At 33.3% G+C, this 15,761-nt stretch overlaps 1 protein-coding gene across 1 annotated transcript in view; it reads left to right on the top strand.

Moving 5' to 3' along the window:
- Positions 1–834: 834 nt before the first annotated feature.
- LOC130449565 (muscle M-line assembly protein unc-89) overlaps positions 835–15,761 on the top strand; it is a 126,646-nt gene continuing 111,719 nt past the window's right edge. The window contains exon 1 of the mRNA XM_056787476.1: positions 835–1,197. The gene's annotated coding sequence lies outside the window, so the exon portion shown is untranslated. The remainder of the gene's footprint in view (positions 1,198–15,761) is intronic.

Here is a 15,761-nt window from a genome sequence, read left to right as displayed (position 1 = left end):
AATGTTACAATCAAAACGATCTAAATTTTTTACATAATATTATGTTTTGCGATGAGGTCACTTTTTGTATTAATGGAAACGTAAATCAGCATAATTGTAGATACTGGTCACGTAGCAATCCTCATTGGATGCATGTATCCCACAACCAATATCTCGAAAAGCTGAATGTATGGGCTGGAATATTAGGCGACAAAGCAATTGGTCCACCAGCTTTTTAACGTTTATTTTTAACCGTTTTTTAACCAGTTATTTATATGCTTTAACTGAGGCCGAATACCACTTCCTGAGGAAAAGTTTCCTGTCGGGGAAATTGAGGTTACAAAGTCTAAGCAAAATACACGAACAAAAATAAACTTAGGAACTGATTCTGAGGCCATATTTCTGCTTCTTCGATGATGCATCATATTTCAGATTTTATACGATGTCCTTGAGAGAAACAATTATCCTAAAAAATAGCAAATGTAATAGACTTTTCTGAAAGTGGTGAAGAACCTACGTCTACCTTAATTTCAATAGAGCATACTTCACCATATTTTTATATTCATAATTTTTCAGGATATAATTTGAAAAAATAATAATGGCACAGTAAGTATCTTCCGTTAGATAATTTCTTAATATCACTTTTGTAAGTTATTGTATTGACCCAAATTCAAATGCGTCAACTTTTTCGCATTAAAAAGTTAAATTAAATAAATAATTTCGCCATTTCCACGTAAATTGTGAATGTTTTATAGTCGGAATTCCCTCACCTCCGCCAATGAAAGTAGAACCCCTCCGACAGGCAGCTCGTGATGTGTGTTCTTTTCAAATTCAAACCTCTGCTTTTGCAACCGACGAACCGTTCAGTCCGTTCAACAAACACAAGCGTATATGAACCAGACAGTTACTAGATTCATCGGCTCCGTAATATAACAATCGCCAACAGGTGGCAGGTAGTTTTTATTTATCAACTACTACGTGTATTTTATTGTAAAGGAATTCGTTTATCGGTATGTTTCTTATCGTGATAGGATTTATCCTTTAAGACGTGAATTACATTGGAGATTATTTTTGATATTCCATAGTGAACTTGTGTTTTGTTATGTGTGTATAATGTAACTATCGATAGTTTTTGTGTACATATATTTTACAATAACTTAGTGGTCTGGATTATTGGATAAATCTAATTTTCAAGAATTGGTAATAATTTTTTCAAAGGTGGGATTTTATTTTTACATTTTACTACTAAAAATACTTTTTAATACATTTCATATGACCACGTTTTCTCAAAAAAGATTATCAAGTGATTATAATAATACAAGTATTTAGGTGATTAATTCTTGATGAAACTTTTCGGAGTATTGAAGTCAATCTAGAGCTTTCCAATTTGTCTGCTATTGAACCCCGCATTTTTCAACTTCGCCATTAGCTTGATTGACATGTTTTGAGCAAAAAAAAATATGTGTTGAAAAGTATTAGTTAAAACCAGGTTGTTTGATATTACAACTGAATTAATATATGAAGAATCTAACAACTAATTACTACAAAATAATGGAGATCCAGTTGAAAATTTTCTTTTTATAAATTTGAGTGTAAAGTTATTGAATACGATTCCAAGCACAATTACAAATTTTCTGTAAAAATGATGACACTTAAGTCTCCTTGAAATTAATAGTCGATGTTTTTCTCTAAAATTGTACCTTTTTGCTTAATCAACATTAATGTAGGTAATAACACACTTTGAGTTTGAGGAAAATGATATGGCAGTAAAATTACTCAAACAGCTTAATAACTATTTACATAATAACTTCGATAATAATTACAAATAGCCAAAAAACGAAATTGAAATGTACAAATATTCCTTAGTCAAATCTAATAATTATAAACGAGGGTCATATTAATATATAGTTGGTTTCCGCTATATTTGTGTTAAATTTTAAATAAATCCGAAAGATAGATTAGTTATCGATGTTTGGTAACGTAATTATTAAGAAAGAATAATTATATTGAAATAAATCAAACATCATTTCATACGTGGAAAACCAAATGGAAGGGTCAAAAAAAGTTACGTAAACATAATCCAGACAGTGTTATGTCCCATGGAATGGCGTTTAAATGGTTATGTCCCATGGAATGGCGTTTAAATGGTTTAACTCACATTATAAACACGGTTGATGATGAGATTATCATGACAAAAGTATAGAATTCCATTATTTAGTACCCCCAGTGCAGTATCGTCTAGTAATAAGTGTATTTAAATCAAAATAGCCGGCTGATTATTTCAAAGAAGCCTTCTCGTTATTTGCATCTTAGTTCAGTTTGTTATTTTTGTATTTAATCTTAGTGTTTTGCTGTTCTCTTTCGTAATGGTGATGGTTTTTTGGTGACAAAATAAACTGCGTTCCAGATTCCCTGAACAATAATTCCCATCACTGTGCTGTAATGTTTTGGACTCGAATAGAAGGGCTCTCTACTTTTCAAGCATGGTGCTGCTCTAAAAGCACATAGTGATGATGAGAGAATGACAGTTCAGAGGACTGTGCCGGGTAGCGCTAAATTGTATGGTGCTGCCAGAGAGTCTTCGAATGCTATTAATTCTCACTCGAGGACGCATGGCCGCGCCGCGATATTGGTTTTATGGTATTTCGAGGTGTCGTGCCGAGTCACGTATGACTCTCCTTGGGGACTTCCAAAGTTCACTTCTAGTGTGCAGTTGAGTGCTGCCAAAGGGCCGTCGAATGCTACAAGTCCCACTCCAAAAATTCGTCACCTGAAATAACCCAAAATCGAGGAATATACTTGAGTGTTGAGATCAAGTGTGTTGTTGAGGGTCAGGCAATTATCGTTAATTTGATGGTACTCTAGCAGCACTCCACATCACATCAAAATTGGTCACTCTACGTCAATGCCTAGATGCTCGAACCTCGTCCCAATCTCCCCATAAAACTCATCATATTATTTTTCTCTCAAATATCCATTAAAATTTGATGCTTGTAGTGTGAGATGGCCATAATTTTTATGACTGACTACATAGAATTTAACGAGGAGTCTTCGCATTCTTCGAGATAAGACAGGTCGCAGCACGCGTTTTGTTTATTTTGATTTAGCACTGGCCGCATACTCGTCAATTATTTTGTTATTATGCAAATATAATAATAAATTGAAAAAGTGGACTTTTTGTTAGTAAAACTCTTAAACATTGGTTTTCTATTATTGTGTTAATATTATTATTACTGTTATTTTTTAATAACTGTCAAATTTATCTGTTCAAATGCTTTAAAATAAAACTCATAGGGTTTTTGTCAAAAAATTTTCTTGGGCACAGCTAGCGCTACTCCCTACCCGAGAGATATTTTTAAAATTTTATTTTGGGCCGTTAGGATTAGTTGTTTAGTACATCTACGTATCTAAATATTTGAATTTTTAATTTATCTACCTTTTTCTTTTGATTAATTAGCTAAGTATACTGCCAGATTTAACTTTGGTTTTATGATTAAAATTAGGAGAAACTATTGATAGTTATATAACTTTTATTTCTTCAGATATTTTAACCTCAAGTCTCAAGATGAACGATATACTATATTTATACAATTTTGAATAACAGTTAGAAACCATTTCGGAACACTTGTCAAAATAACTAAACAGGTAGATAAAGTCGAGTTAATTGCCCAATTAAATCGCCGGATGTAACGTCAATAGAATATTCAATGTTAATTAAATTTTGTTTATTCAACATAGGCTTCGATTATTAAAACGATATCAAAGTTTCCCAAGTAAGTAATAACTATTGAATTGATATTAAATGAGTCTATTCTTGTTTATATTTAGGAATTGTTAATTTACTGTTTGTATTACCATTTTCAAATTTGTAATATCTCAAGAATTGCTATTATTAATTTTTATTAGAAGAATTAATGCTGACAGTTCAATTATGAATAAATCTGAAAGATGACGACACATTTATTTAAGTAGTCGAAATAAAGAGAAATATTAATTGAGCATTATATTTAATTATTTCATAAGAGAAAACGTGATTCTCTTCAAAGTGATTTTCTTTTATTACTAATACACACAACTCCACGGATTTTTCCATCTGTAATGGAACTTTTCTTATTAGCCATAATTAACGGCTTAGTAAGTAACAAAATAAATAAATTAAACTAAATGGAGGGCCCCGTGTTACTCAACTTAGCGTAATTTTCTGCCACATTTCTCATGATGTCTTACACGATTTGAACATCTAAGACAATAAAAGATGACAAAGATATTTATTATAATAAGAGACTTGTCAATTGTCGGAATGTTGATAAAGAAACATGGTCTATTGTGAATGATCTAAGAAATAAGCCTTCTTCATCTCTACTTCATCTGATAACCTCAATAATTACTTTGTAAATGTGGCCAAAACTTGATCAAATTCTTTAACTCCTCATGATATCTCCCTGATGCTAATGCTAACTTACACAGTTTCTTCTTTATGCCCGTAGTTTTAGCAGAGCTTCACAGTACAATTAATGACATCAAAAATAATTACTCATCTGGCACTGCTGGACTTACATCAAAAATGTTTTCGAGTCTGTCCGATTGCACATTAAATCACCTTACCACCTCTCGCATGGTTTAAATTCTTACCAACAGAAGTCAACTTGTTGATACAACGATGTCATTTTACAAGCCAATAGAATGTGGAGTGTCCCAAGGCTCAGTACTAGGCCCGATTTTGTTTCTTATGTTTATAAATGATATCGCCTATCTAGACATCAGTCGTTTGCAAATATGTCTATTTGCAACGACACTAGTTTCTCTTGGAGCAACTCGCAATTTCACGGCATTTCATAGGACCATATCTAGTGACCTAATCACCCTTAAATCATGGTGCGATTCTAATCTTCTCTGTCTCAACGTTTCTAAAACCAAAGTTGAATCTGTAAAATTTTTAGTGCTTTTTGTGGACAATTCCTTCCTTATTCATCTTTGAATCCGCTTCTCCAATTTCAGAAAGATCGTTGCACGGCTATCCACTTAGGAACGCGGAGCACCACCCTTACCGAATTAGTTGAGGGCTCAATATTTTACAATACAAAAAACTGCACAATCATTCTCTATTTCCCATGTTTTAAAAAAATTCTACGCCCTAATTGCTCTTATTTTCGGCTTTTCACCCTCCATTATACACTTTGCGAGATAAAAGTAAAAGATAAAAATCTTCAATTGGATGAGCCTGAGGATTACCTTGTTTTGGTACGTAGTTCCTCCTGCATAATGGCAGGAAGTTAACATTATAAATCGTCTCCAACGTGATGATGACGTACAAAAGCAACTCTTTCAGTGAGTTATTTGTCAATATACGTTTCAGAATCTATAGCTTCCCACCTATTTCGTCCCACATAAGATCTGGCTCTCTTATTCGCAAAATGTATCCGTGATAATTGGTTTGGGATGTGATAAGGACACTTCTTCTTTTTCGGTATTTTTTATTATTTCTTGCTCATTCCCGCGATACGGTACTCTTTAAAGTATGGTATTTAAGCTCTAGAAACATAGACTCTGTCTTTTGGTTTCCTCACTAGTCTTTCTGCCCTATCTGGGGTAAAAATTCTTGGATTTCCACTTTTTGGGAGATATTCCTTCTTCACATTCGAATATAGAACGGTAAATTCTCCTGAATGGTTTTGAAAAACGCGAACTATGTCAGGTTCAGGAATCTGTCCAACAAAATGACAGATGTCTGGAGCACTAAGTGTACTCAGTAGCTACTTTTTACGCTGTCGTAAGCTTTCCGGTAGTCTATTAAGAGTTGATACATTTTTATATTATATTAGCACTTCTCAAGGATATAGGGGATGGTAAGTATATGGTCTTCCTCTTCTGAAACCACATTGGTAGTCTCCAATCACTCAGCTCAGCCTTCTAGACAATATCGCGGCCATTACTTTGTAGATGATGTTCAGTAGGGAAATGCCTATGTAGTTGGTGCAGTTTAGCTGCAGATGAGATAGGGCAGATGAGTACTGTACTCCATTCTTCTGGCATGGACTCTTCTTTTAACAGCTTCCTGATGAGTCCATGGATCCTTGCCTTAAGTTGTTCGTACCGTACTCAAAGTTCTGCAGATATGAGATCTTCACCTCTGGACTTGTTGTTCTTCATTGCTTTGGTGGTGTCCTCTACTTCTTTCATAGTAAACTTAGTCCACGTGAAAGTGGACTACTGCTTTCCTAGTCATTCTTACTTACGAAGTTGAGCAGATCTCCAAATTACTCGGCCCAAAGTTCTGTTGTCTCTTTCCCTGTCTCCACCAACAACCCTCCGTCACTGCCTGTACCATATTCGATTTGGCTTGGAATCTTACCTTCTCCTCCTTAATATTGATATATTTCTTCATATTGATATATGTTCTTGGCTTCCCACATTTCGTCTATGTGCTCTACTTTATTCTTCTCAAACTTTGATAACTTTCTTGTTTATTAGCCTGTATTTTTCCTTCCCTATGGAGGTATCGCAGTCTCTTACTGTTCCTTTCTTTTAGAGCTGCTTTTCACTCGTCGTCGAACCACTCCTTCCTCTCCAGCATCTCTCTCCACTAACAAACTTCTTCTACTGCTGTTGACACGGAGTTCCGTATCGTGACCCACTCCTCCTCCACGGTACTTGCTCTTCCTCGATAGCTGAATTTTGGTCGAGGTCTTCAGTCGCTGACTATAGGCAGCTCTCCTAAATTGCCACTGGTTTCGCATTAACTAACTAACTAACGTGTTTTCCATAAATCTCATATTTTATAGAGATTCGAAAAAATATCCATTTCGAAACTAAAATTGCTAAAACCAAATCCTTAACCTAAAATTTGATCTAAATAATGAAGTTGAAAAATTAAAATCAAGTGTGATTCCCATGACATTGGATAAACAGTTCAATGCTAACGAAAACGAGTCTGGCATGTTGAATAGTCACTTGAAACATTTATCTGATCAAAATTCCTGATATTTATTGGTATCTATAAAAATAATAATTTATTGTGAAAAAATATTATGTCATCAATCAATTCTGTCATGTATTCAATTTTATAAATTATAATTTTTCAATACAGGATATTACAGATTATAGATCTATAGTAAAATGGAGAGTATAAAAAACTGGCAGAATTCATAATTTCAGTAGTAGGTATCTGCTATTTTTTACGGGGACAAAAACACAATATACACAATTCTTATGAGAGTAAAATGAACAACAAGGGTAGAATATGCCAAAATTATAATATAACATACAACGAAAAAATCGATCGAATATATAGTAGATGAATTATTTCAAAAAGCCTCTCTTCAACTTTCATCTTCGTTGATCTATTAGTCCAATGATCACAGTCCTTGATCACGAAGAGCTGTCATTTCTTTGTAAAGTAAGCTCAAACTTCGGGGGGTCGCATCTTACTAAAAAGTTTTCGCGCCACGTAGAGTCTGAGGGAAATTACGTCCCCGGCTGAAGAAGAAACTGGGACGGAAGAAAGTGCATTTTACTCGTTAGAGTCTCTACTTTTCAACTGCATCTGCAAAAAAACTGAAACTTCTGAAATTTTTTTGGAAAACAACACGAACGGGATTGGATTACCTTTAAAATGAGACCAATTATACCTCCGAATTCACTCTGTGGGTGTGTCCAATTTTTTGAACAATTGCTTTATTTGTGGAAAAGAAGCTAACGAAGAGAAAGAAAAGAAAAACAGCAAACAGAAAAGAAGACAAATACTTCATGTAGAAAAACAATCCTTCGATGACATCAAGTAAAAAATAGCTCAAGAAAGTTCACATTTGCAAAGATATAGATTTATTGGCTGTTAAGGCAAAATATCACGCAGAGAGTCGATTTTTAATATTTTCTCTATTTTTGATGAATGTTTAAATAAAGTTCTCACAAGAATAGAGTTTTTAAGGATTATCCCTGTCCCACACTTAAGTTTAGAGTACTCACAACAATCAAGATCTTAAAAGAGGATTTCTGGCATTTTAGAGTTTTTTTCATATTTGAGCATCCTCGAAGGTAATTGCCTGCTCAGAAATTTACTTCTAAATTTCAAGTCTTTTTTTGAGTTATCCGCAAAAAATGCACTGTTAAAAAAATCCATAAACACGAAATTCGCTTTTTGTGAGAGTAATTATAAGATTAGGAAAAAATCACAGAATAAGTTTTTTGTAGGAAACTTGTACTACATTTTTGATCCCTTCACTTTTTTCTAAATTCGACATCGATTCCGAGTTATTTGCAAAACTCGGAATTTTGAATATTTAAACAAAAATATATCGCTTAGCGGCCAAAATTTTGATGTTTACTTTTACTGTATCGATAGAGCTCCCTCAGAACTACCTAAATCCCGAAAATCAGGGACATAACTAATTTTCGTGGGTTTTGGCTCTAATTGGGCTGTACTCACTGGACAATGTTCCATCTGAGTGTAATATATGTCTTCTCAGATATCACATTTCGTTTATAATCATTCGGTTATTTCTTCTCCATATTACAATATTGCTTCTTCGTATTCAAATAGACTTTCTGGAATGCTCCTTCACCGAAAACCGTGGCAACTTGGTCTACTGCAGGAAAGTATTTTCGAAAAAAGAACGCATGCACTTTCTTTCGAAGTTTTCCTGGATATTTAATCTTTAATAACTCTGTAAATTGTAGATTTTTCCATACCAAGCGTACTAATAATTCCACTGAGTCATTAACACTTAGATAAACTATATAAATGATTTAACACAATTAAATATTAATGTTTTTTCATTTACTGTTAAAGGAACGACTTTTTGGTGTCTACTAGACCCTTCGAAAATTTCGATAATCACACTTAATAAATGCAAAAACTTAAAATCGCTTCCTCGGTAAAATTAGGAAGAGATCCTTGTAATTAAAATGAAACGAAATTTATAATCTTTATTAGCAAATATTTATTGAAAAAAAATCTTATGATACGGCTATGTAATCTTCAATAAACAGGGCTTTTGGCCTATCCAAACGGTTTTCTATTGTTCTATACCGATTATTGTTATAAAAGATTACTTGTTGTACCTCATGTACATTTATGAAAATATTGGAAATTATTATTATGTTATCACATTTAAAATGGCCGTACTAAGTTTTGTTATGTTTTATTACTCTCTCTCATTTCGTACATAAAATAGACTGTAGCACTACAATTGAAAAGTTGGTATATATTATGGGCACAATATAAGAAAACAGCCACATCTAACCGTTAGTTTCCGATTTTATCAATGTTTTCATTTGATATGACTGGCCTTTTATTATCAAACTAATAGAAAATAAATGCGATCCATTTCACAAGTCATTAACGTGCATACTTAATTTTATTTATGTAACGAGGATTCTAACTGTAAATTATAATTATCATCACCTCAGAATTTCGTTATATTCATAATACTATTTATTCATATGTACCGTACTAGTAACCTTATTTTTTAATTTGGTCCAAAAAATACATTAATTATTTCACGATATTTGATTTCGCTAATATAAAGAATTTGTTAAGCGCCAAATTTACGTTGAAAGCAAATCTATGTATCGTTTTTCTCTATTATCTATTTGACCCTTGGGGATTTTCCAATATTAAAGTTGGTTGCTGATTTTAAAGACAAAGTTTTGCAAGAAAAAATTCGTCAAACTTTGTCAAAGTTGGTCCATGTTCTTTGTAAGGGAGTATTCAAGAGCACTAAATTTTCCATTCAAGTTTCTATTGTAAGTATTTATTGAAGAATCGTATGAGAGACTTTTATTTCACTGCTTAAATTTGACTCGAACACTCAAAGTTTTTGTTCTTCTTCTTATCGTGCCGTATCAAGTCTCCTTGACGTTGGCGATCAGCATGGCAAAACTCTCTCTGTCTTGAGCTAGTCTAAATAACTGTCCTACTCCTCTTATCCCAGTCCATCCTTCAACCAATAGGCTTGTTTCTTTCCAATTCGCCTACAACTTTCAACTTTACCCATCATAATTAACCGGAAGATATTAAACCCGCCACCACGCATTATGTGTCTCATATAAGTTATTTTCCTGCATTTGATGTTAACCACCAACTCACGAACCGCATTTGGTCTGTTGAGGAATGCAACGTTTGTTTGCATATCATGTATCTTGCGTCTATATAACCACATTTCAAAAGCCTCTAAGCGATTAATGGTAGATACTTTTAAAGTCCATGCTTCGACACACCATATAAGAGAACTAACCATATGTAACATTTGATTATCCGTTTCCGGAGTTGAAATTTCAAACTGTTTTTTTGTTACTTGAGTTTGTTATGTTTCTATAAAAATCTGATAGCGACGGCGCAGTCTGAATGAAGTGAACGAATGTTCAGATCTAATTTCTGGTTTGAAGCATCTTCTGAACATTTGAATACAAAATAAAATCATCACATCGAAAATAATATTAAAAGAAATGGGAAAACAGGAAATCGTCATTATTATATGGCATGGATACCTCAAAAAAAATAGCAGAAAAATGGGAAAAATTAAAAATGTAAAAGACGATTTCTTATGATAAATGTGATATAATTTATTTTCTTAAGTCGTGAAATCATAGATAGTTATTAATTTTAATTTTTCTATGTGTAAGAGAGTTTGAATCATTTGTGATAGATGGCGATAGCTACGACGTTTGTATTAATGCTTGAGTCAACAACACTTGAGCCTCTTATTTTCAAACAAACATTTTTTCCCATCGTTTTTTTTTGCATGAGAAACCATTTTACCTGTGTGGAATCCTCTGTAGAAAACTTGAACGACCCTCCCAAAGATATTAATAATAACTTGATTGATTTCTCTACACAACGATGCATTTTTGTCCAATTCATGAAATAACGGTTGTTAATCAGTTATAACACAAAAAATTTCAAATTCCACAATAACCGTCTTTTTGTCACAATTTTGAATCATTTCTCTATCAGATACAATGTGATGAAATTCGATACAGACTGATAAAAATAATATTTTCACGTATTTTAATAAAAAATCTTCATAATCGTCTTCTGAACAGGCCCCTTTTGAGTTAATACAATCATGTCAATGCTCACTACAATTATCCATACAATATGTGTAAACCTAGGCTGGGATCGCCTTAAGTACCTTAAGCTGATTAGTTTTTATAGAAACCAAATCTAGCGATTACGGTATCCATACACTTGTTGTAAGTCTATGCTGGGATCGCCGTTAGTACTTTAACCTGATTAGTTTTTATAGGAATCAAATCTGGCGATTACGGTAGCCGAGCGATGTGTCTCACTCACTCACTCCCAAAACCGTTTCGTTCCTTTAAAAACGGTCAATTCCAATCAAACTAACAGTTTAAACTATGGCAGGTACTTCATAGATAGTTTGATCTAATTTACTGACTTACATTGGTACAACCTTATTTGATGTTCGTTTCAACGCCATAGTTTAATTAGAGTATGTTTGCAGTTGTTTGGTTATGATACGATGTGTATGTGTGGAACAAATGTTGGGTCACAAAAACATTTTTTGGGAGTCTACTTTATCGTAAACGAAAGTATTTGAGCGGAACAAAGCATTTAGTGAAAGTTGTGAAGTCGTCGAAAACTTGCGTCATGCAACCGTCGTTCAACCATCTCCAGAAGTGCTCTAAAATCGTCGTGTTAAAATCCGAGCGATACCAGAGACTCTTAACATCAGCTTCGATCACGAATGGATCAATTCAACATATTTTGATTAATGTTTTAGATGTGTGTAAATACTCGCACTAAAACACCTGAATCTTTTGCAAAAACAACGTCGAATGAAGTTCACAAAATAGATTATTAACTACGTAGCTGAGGACCCTACATTCATCACATACTGGTGACAAAACCTAAGTTTCGAAACAATCTAACGAATGATTCTTCAAAAATCAGCCGAAATCGAATAATCCACATCAAAGAGGTCAAAAATCAAAGTGATGCTCATGGTTTTCTTCGATTACCGTGATATGGTTCACCATGAATTCTTTTCACAAAGTCAAACGGTCAATTATGAGTATTACTGAGTCGTCTTTGGGTATTTGTTTGGAGCCATTTGTCGTAAATGATCGATTTTGTGGGAAGATAATTCATGGATTGACCAGGATAATGCGCCATCATATTCCATAATGACTGTAACTGTTCTTAACCTATTGACCAAACACGAAACGGGAATCATCGATCGGCTACCGTAATCGCTAGATTTGGTTTCTATAAAAACTAATCAGCTTAAGGTACTTAAGACGATCCCAGCCTAGGTTTACACCTATTGTGTGGATAATTGGAGTGAGCATTGACATGATTGTATTAATTCAAAAGGGGTCTGTTCATAGGACGATTATGAAGATTTTTTTATTAAAATACGTGAAAATGTTGTTTTCATCAGTCTGTATCAAATTTCATCTCATTGTATCTGATAGAGAAACGATCCAAAATTGAGTCAAAAAGACGGATACTGTGAAATTTCAAAATTTTGTGTTATAACTAATTATCAACCGTTATTTCATGAATTGGACAAATGTGCATTGTTGTGTAGAGAAATCAATTAGTAATCACTCAATGTATAAAAAAGTTTTTATCAATATATGTGGAAGGGTCGTTTAAGTTTTGTAAAGATTCCACACAGGTGAAAAGGTTTCTCACGCCAAAAAAAAAGAGGGGAAAAACGTTTTATTCATGCTCTGTCACATTATTGAAATTAGGTAACATTATCTGAAATGTATCCATTAATACTGACCACCATAAAAATAACGTATCTTCACATTAAACTAAAGAGCTTTTTAAGTACCCCAATCCGAGTTTTTATCATAACATAGCAATTATATCAATAAAAGCCTTCGAAATATAATACATGTCTTGTACGAGGGTTGTATGAATAGTCAATGCTTACTAATATTATAGTCTAAGAGCCCATGAACAACTAGCTGTTGGTATTTTACCAGACCTGAGCTTTTATACGTTAAAGCCATCATATCTACCATGCTTTAGATGGGGACTCACTAAGCTCAAAGTGGTGGACGCGACTAGCGCTCCTGTAAGACAGGAATGGTTTACAGTAATGTGAAAATTTGTGTGGACCATAAAAATTTAAATTAGTTTAATGCATTTACAACATGGGTTATTATTTATTTTAAATCGAGTTTATGGTGAAATAAATTTCGAAATTGATTATTATGAAGAAAAGAAAATAATGGAGTGAATGTTACGACCAAAAAAATTAATATGGGCTCCCTACTTGTCAGGAGAATCCAAATAGGACCATATCCGTGTAATGTGGTTAAGAAGTAAGGAGGTTCATTCGGTAAGTTGTCCCGGACTGGACAGTTCCACGAGTTGAGGTTAGACGTTAATTCCAAATTAAAGTCGTCTAAGTTTTAAATCCCAATAAAAGTCAGTAATCCCCAATAAAGTTTCTATGTCCAAAAATAAGTCCCTAATTAAATTAAAAAAAGAAAATATACGAAATGCAACCTGTGAAAATTTTTACCAAATAATTTATAACTTAAATTTCAACATTTATCCTGAATGCAATTAAAAAAAAGGTGGTCTATAATTTGGAGCCTCGCCTAGTTCATAAGGCAATAATTAAAATTATTTCTGCTTTCACCAAACAAAGAGATCTTACCTTCTTTTCTAATGAAGTGAACTCATATCTTCTTCGTCGATTAACAATTTTTATATTGATAAGATAAAGGAAGAAATTGAAAAAAAGCGACCGCAGTCGAAGAAAAATAAAGGGCTGTTCCATCAGGATAACCCAAGAATTTCCCTTGAAAGGTGGAGATTGAAAAGATTGAGCATCGCTGGAAGAAGTGTATAGAGTGCTTCTTTGTTAGGTTGGAAACTTGGCAGATACAACTCGTATTTCAATGTTATCATTTTATATCTTTGTAACATCCATATCAAAATTTATATCCTTATCTGGTGTGATATATTTTTCAATTAATAAAAATTTATGCTACATTAACTCAACTGTTTATTAGTTATGTTTGAATGGATGTATTGTAATATGAAAGCAGAACGGGAAGGATTTAGAGAAACCAAACTGTTGGTCGACATGAAACAAACATTGAGAAAATTATAGAAAGCTTCGTAAAACAATAAAATAGGTCGCAAAGATTCTATACAGCAGAAAATTGATGTATACAGGGTTAGTCCCTTGTCTTTATATACGGTATATAGTGAAAAGTATTTAACCAAATTGAACATACGATTTTCTAAATTTAACGCCCTATATTTCATCATTTTTTTAATTCTACATGGAAAATAAGCTCAGTTTTAAATGTTTTTCGTGGTCCAATGTTTTATCGTTCTTTAGATGAATCTATTTAATGTCTGCAAGTGAAATGTGTTATTCTTTCATTCATTTTAGATACTTCTCCAAATACAAATATTTTCAGAAAGTTATGTTCATTTGTTTATATAAAGTTTTACGTAGATGTAGAAACTTTGTGGGCACTTCATATCGTGGCACAAGTTTTGGTATGCCTTCTTCATAGAAGGTTGTCGCCTGTGTGTATTTTTAGATCCTTATGCTCATTGAATATTGACCACAAAGAAAATATTTCAGGTGTAAGAGATGGAAGATGCTAGGAACGAGGTCTGGGCTATACGGAGAATAATCAAACACGTCCCAGCCGATTTCCTATAGAAGTCAGCAAATTTTTCGAAATTTCAATTTTCAAGTCACAATTTCATGAATTGGTGATTGTGAGTTTTAAGAAAATTCCATAGCAAGAACAATAATTGTAAAAGATTTTGTTTAAGCTTCTCTTTAATTTCGTGTACCAGTTCATCAGTAACCAAAGACGTGCGTCCACATCATTCTTCATCGTGCGATTGATGACGTCCGTCTTGTCCATCTTCTAATGACGAATCTCGAAGATTTGCTGATAAATTTCACTGAGTTCAACTATTTTGGCATTTAGAAAACCAATAAAGATTTTGATTTGATGAATTTCTTCTGATTGAATCAGACTAACTGTTGCGCATACTTGGAACTGTGATCGGAGCGCTGCCTCATCTCTACTATTGTATTATAGAATAAATAATTTCAAAAAAAAGTAGTAGTGTCGATAATTACAATTCTTCATCTAACTTCTGTATACACAATTGAGCCAATCTTTATTACGTTATGCTAATGAATCAACAACCGGTTTTACTTACCGAACTTATCGTTTTTTCCCGGTATCAAACATTCCAGGTCAAACCGGTACCTACCTAAACAAAATACTTGAAAAGTATCTTAAAAATGTCCATAATTTCTTTTAATAATGAGTAAGTCTGTAGACCGGAATCTTTAATCTGGGTCAAAAAAATAAAACGAACATCCTAAGAAGGTCGTACCTGTACGAGTACCAGCTAATTACAGATCCTACCTTTCGATTACAAGATTTAATGCAATCGGAAGAAATTGTACCGACGAAAATAAAATTTTGCAACCTGTCCGGTTGAGATAAATATCTCTTTTTCTTGTTAGAATTTAACCTCTAGCCGCTTTGTAATCCATGCATAAATTATAAATGAACAGAAGGGTCTTAATTAGTTTAAAATACGTTGCATAATTACTTTTTGAAATATATTTATATCATACCAGTACATTATTGTCTTTTTCTGCAATAGATTTTATTCTCATAATGGATTATTCTTTACCTATACGGTTAGTTTCCGTTGAAAGCTGAATTTTCTGCAGCAAAGTTTGTCTGGTTCTCTGGGTTATCTGCGAGTTCCAGATAATACTCCTACTAACATCATCAAAATTTCG

This window comes from Diorhabda sublineata, chromosome 1 (genome assembly GCF_026230105.1).
Source record: "Diorhabda sublineata isolate icDioSubl1.1 chromosome 1, icDioSubl1.1, whole genome shotgun sequence".
NCBI lineage: Eukaryota > Metazoa > Arthropoda > Insecta > Coleoptera > Chrysomelidae > Diorhabda > Diorhabda sublineata.
This window is presented reverse-complemented; position numbering and strand designations above follow the sequence as displayed.